Source organism: Gossypium arboreum, chromosome 13 (assembly GCF_025698485.1).
Source record: "Gossypium arboreum isolate Shixiya-1 chromosome 13, ASM2569848v2, whole genome shotgun sequence".
Lineage (NCBI taxonomy): Eukaryota > Viridiplantae > Streptophyta > Magnoliopsida > Malvales > Malvaceae > Gossypium > Gossypium arboreum.
The window spans coordinates 85,859,257-85,864,698 of NC_069082.1; positions in this window are offsets into that span (position 1 = coordinate 85,859,257).

Consider the following 5,442-nt stretch of genomic DNA (forward strand, 5'->3'; position numbering starts at 1 on the left):
ACTGAGGGTTACCTGTATAGATCAGACAAACAGATGTGAGTTTTCGTAAACGCAGTGTGTACCCCAATAGAGATAGTCATGCGATATTCACAGAATCTCATATGCAGACAGAAATAGAATCGGACCTAAGTTCTTAACAAATACAGATATCAGAATTAGATGTACAGAACAAATATATGGAATCCTACCCCTATCCTCTACATACCATCTCCAACCATCCCATCACACTATGTAGGGTTAAAAACACCCACCCATCCCTACACACCATATAGTGTCGCTACGACACATAACAGAATAATATGCAGCCGAGCTGCCAGATAATAGGCTAAAGGTCGTCGTACAGATTGCTTCATCCACATATGCAAATCCTACCCCAAAGACAGATATCGATTATAGAACTATCATACTTAACATGCTCGTATACATATAACATATATACTCAAATAGAACAATCAGACATACATATTAGTTTCCTACTCAGATCAGACTATCAGAATATCAGATCACATGAAATAGGGTTTGGTTAGCCCTTAAAGACCCTACGGTAGGTCCATAGTCAATCGGATCGACTTTTGCAACCCTAGTGAAATTTTTAGATTTTTGGGCCCACATACCAGTGTGGCTTGCCTGTGTGGGCCCATACGCCCATGTGGCATGCCCGTGGAGCCCACATGCCCGTGTGGCATGCCCGTAGCGCCCACACGCCCAATTCAGCCTAGCTCGTATGGCCTACACAACTACATTTTTGCTGTCACATGGCCGTGTCTTGTATATGACCAACCACACGGCGGGGCACATGCTAGTGTGGTGTCGACAGTCCCCTTCTTCGGCTTTCGTCGAACCTTGTTTTCTCGTGTTTAGGGTACACACCTAGTATGGCTTTGACACAAACACTCCCACGAGACAACCACAATCTTTGACGAATAATGGTTTTCAAATCTAAATCGCCCAAGAATCAAACACTTCCAGCTCCTCTCCTAAACAATCAACCAAATCCAAGCATTCAAACTCAACATTCATGAAAATTGCAAACTAATTCCCATAACAGAAAATCCCTAACACACAATGAAAAGGGTAAGAAGCTACTTATGAAATACTTTGACTACAGAACAAACAATTACAAGCACCCAAACGATTAAACAAAATCGAAGAACTTACCATGCTGCCGTTTGACCAAATGAAAGGGAGAGAAGGAAAAAGAAAAAACACAATATGGAAGATGGGAAAAATGAACGTGAATTTGGGGCAAGGAAAAAAATTGGAAAAAGAAAATAAAAATAAAAATTAATTAATATTATTTTAGCAACATATCCCTAAAATCTCTCTAACTCCCTTCTAACCAAATCCAACCACCTCAGAATTCCAGCTCTACCGAAACTCTATCAGACAATCAAGACAAAAATTAACATCCACGTTTGCACGAAGATTCGAACACAAAACCTTAAACAAGCTAACTCCTTATCACTCGAACCAGCAGACTCATTCTAATATGGATTTACAAAGAATATTACATAAGCTTACCCAGTAGGGAAAATACTAGGATAAAAAATAACAAAAATTGCCAAAAGTGGAACTTGAACCCAAGACCTCAAACACACAATCAAAACATTTAGCCACCGAAATAAATACATATTTATGTCAAGATTTATAAAAACAAGATTAATTTATTCAAGACATTACAACAACGATCTCAAAATATAAAAATCACTAAAAGTGAGCTTAAAATACCTACCATGCAAGACGATTTAAAGCTTGGTTTATTCTCCCCAAAGCTTCCATGGTGATTTTGGTTTACAAAGAAAAACAAAGAAGAAGATGATGACTTTTGCTTTATATTATTAATTAATTATCATATTGCTGTTATTCAACATATATTATAAACCAATTATATGTATATTACTGTCCATTTAGACATCAATGGCATAATTTTCATTTAAAACCATTTAATCATGTTATTATACCTATTTAGTTAATTTTTGTAGTTTTTACGATTTAATTTTTTCTTAATTAATTATTTAAACGTTAAAATTATTAAGCCAAATTTTAATATGACACTCTAATAACCTTGTAAAAATTAAATAAATAATATTTACTTGACTTATTAGTCAGAATTGTAGCCCCAAAACCACCATTTCCGACACCACTAAAAACGAGTGGTCCCTTTATAGATCTCTTTATTTTACCACTGTATTTATTTCTTTAACAAGTAACGAAATTCATATAACACAAACTCTAACAATCACTAATATGATAACAAGTTACTTGGATCAAATATGCGTGCATGAATTCATTCAATGTTATCGGCTTCCTTAACTTCGCATTCCTAACTGACAGTTTTTTTCTTTGTGGCACTCTAGGATTTGTCGATTTGGTTGATTGAGAGAACATCTTGGATGTTATTAAGGCTTTCACATGTTTTGGAAGATACTTCTTTCGACTCGTTTAACATATGAAAAGTTTCCTATCATCATCATGATTATCTTTTTTTAGGAAGATAATTACCCCAATTCCCTTGAAACTCTACTGTCAAACTTGTGTTTGAAGTCAAGATGACTGGATGAAAAGAGCCAAACTTATTAAGTTCTAAATTATTTATCATATTCATGGTCACTTTTCACACATATATATATATATATATATATATATATATATATATATATATAAAGTTCATATACATTTTATTAAGCACATTATAATTGTTTATTATGATAAGACCCATAATACAATATAATATAAATTATAACATTAATGGTTATGTATCATTTATTATAGAAGTACATTACAAGACATGAATATAATTAGTAATATATAAAATATTTTATTATTTTATTTTCATTAAATTAATCTTTATTGGATTTTAAATTTTTACATTGGGTATTACATTTAAAATTATTTATTTATTTTGGGTTTAAATTACAATGAATATCGATTTGAGTTTGGACTTTGGGAAAATATATTTGAGTTTGGGAATAAATATTTTAGATTATGAATTTAGGTTAATTTAAGAACATAAGTATTAAGTTTATAAATTTAATAAATTTTTTTAATATTCAAAATTAAATAATAAAAATAAAAATTATTCAAATATTAATTTAGTAATATCATAAATAATAAAAAGTATTCTTCAGTTTACATTTTTTTCAAGTTCATGTTTTATTTATATTTTAGATAATAGTTTAAATATACAAAATTTATAGAACCTTAAATATTACATAAAAACAAAAATATTATATTCAAAATTATTATATAATATTATTAATTATGTTAATAAAATTTTTATACATATTACATAATCATAAATATTACATACAATAAGCCCTTTTGGTTATGTTATATAAAATAAATATTATAATAAAACATCTGTATTAATATTTTGCTTTTTATGAAGAAAAATTGCATTTTTTATGCTTATGTAAAAAGTAAAATCAACTATTATGTTTAAAATAAAACTTATATACCATCAAAACTATTTGAATCTATCTAAAACTGTCTGCCTTAAATTGATTCAAATCTAGAATAATACTAACCTCAAAAATCGAATTTGAAAGAGCTTAAGACAAAAATATTTAAACTCAGAAAATTCTAAAAAACTTAAATTCAAATAATGGACTCTCATAATAATCTAAATCTAAAAGTCCACCTGAACCCACTCATTAGACACAACAGGAACCAAAAAGTTGGATTGAAACTAATATTTATAGGGAAAAAATTGGTCAATGTTCTGCCTTGTCCTAGAGGTAAAGTAAATACTAAAAATATGATGTTATTCACAATAAATCAACTACTGCAAGAAAAAAGTTAATTGAAGATTTTGTAAGTAACTTCCAAGTAGGCTTTTTTAATGGCATAAATAGTTGGATCTATAATTAAGAAAGCATCTAGCAACTACTATTTTTTAAATATAAAGAAATAAAATAATTGCCATGGATAACCTATATATGAATATATTATTGAAAATATCTGTGAAATAAGAAATTTCATAATATATCGAACTTCTTTTTATGTTGATGAAAAGAATTTTTTAGAATAAATGGATAAATAATAAAAAGTAAGTCGGTGTCTGTTTTTTCTTACCTCGGATCTATAAACCGGATAAGGTGTTTTGTATACAAACGAGAGCTTAACAACATATAAAATGTATTTTAAGAAGGTAAAATTTTTAAATTCGAGCGACATCTTTTAAATGTAAAATGTGTCAATATTTATCGAATTTTTTATTAAACAAATCAATTTAATATATTTTTAAAAGCATGAATAATTTAATTATAATTTTTTAAAAATCATACTATATAAAATTAAATATTTCTTTCTAATATGCGAAAAAAGAATAACTAATACTATACTAAAATTACATAAATATCATTATAATTCCAAAAATTAAATTAATAAAACTTAGCCTTAGTCCTATTTCTCAATATTAGGTATCCTAAATTGCACCTTTCGCTCTTTTTCGTAAGCTTGAACCCATCAATGATAGAATTTGTTGAAAATTCTCGAGCTATCTCTTTTTCGATGTATGCCACCAAGTAAGTTAAAAGAAAATCATCCTCCATTCTTTTGCGAAGCCTTGTCTTCGCAATTTTCATGGCTAAAAATGCTCGTTCAGTTGTTGCAATAGATATGAGAAGAGTTAGCACAAGATGAATAATTCTATCAGGAAGAGGATAAATACTTGACTTATTTGTCTTAGCTAGCACTTGACCCAAATTGGCAACTGTAAAAGCTTTCTGCAACTCCGTGCTTTGATGAGCATCAAGTTGAAAATGCTCCAATTGAATCTTCATATGTAGCTTTTCTTGCTCTATAAAATCGTCCGGATAAAAATCATTCATAAGCTTGCAGATATCTTCCACCCAAAAAGCTTTGTAATTATCGCGTGGATCCAAAGCAAAGCTAAGAACAAGTAACTCTACTACCTCATCATTAAAGCGAGAATTCAGTTATTTTAGCAATGAATCAATACCAACAGTGAATATATCAAGCCAATAGTGATGCTTAATTGTGAGGTTATCTCTCTGGATACGAGATTGACCTCGACCAACTTTGTACAAAGCATTTAAATTAGGGACTTCTATCTCATGATCTTTACAAAATAACTTCTCTTCCTCAAACAAAGGATCCCACCCATGTTCTCTAAATTTCTAGAGAAGCGTTTTAGTTTATGACACCAGCTGCATCGCATTTTGTATATATTGCGATTTATATTGCAATGCTTGACAAAGATCATTATTGACTCCAAGCATCTCAATCGTGAAATGAAAGATGGAAACAAATTCAATGGATGTCATTGCACCATGTATTCCATCCACTTCACTCCTTTGAGTAAGGTTGACGAACTTGATGATATCTTGTAATACAACACATACGAAACTGAACATCCTTACCGAGCTATTGAGAAAAGCTAAATGAGATCCCTATCGAGTATCTTCTAGATGTTGGAGA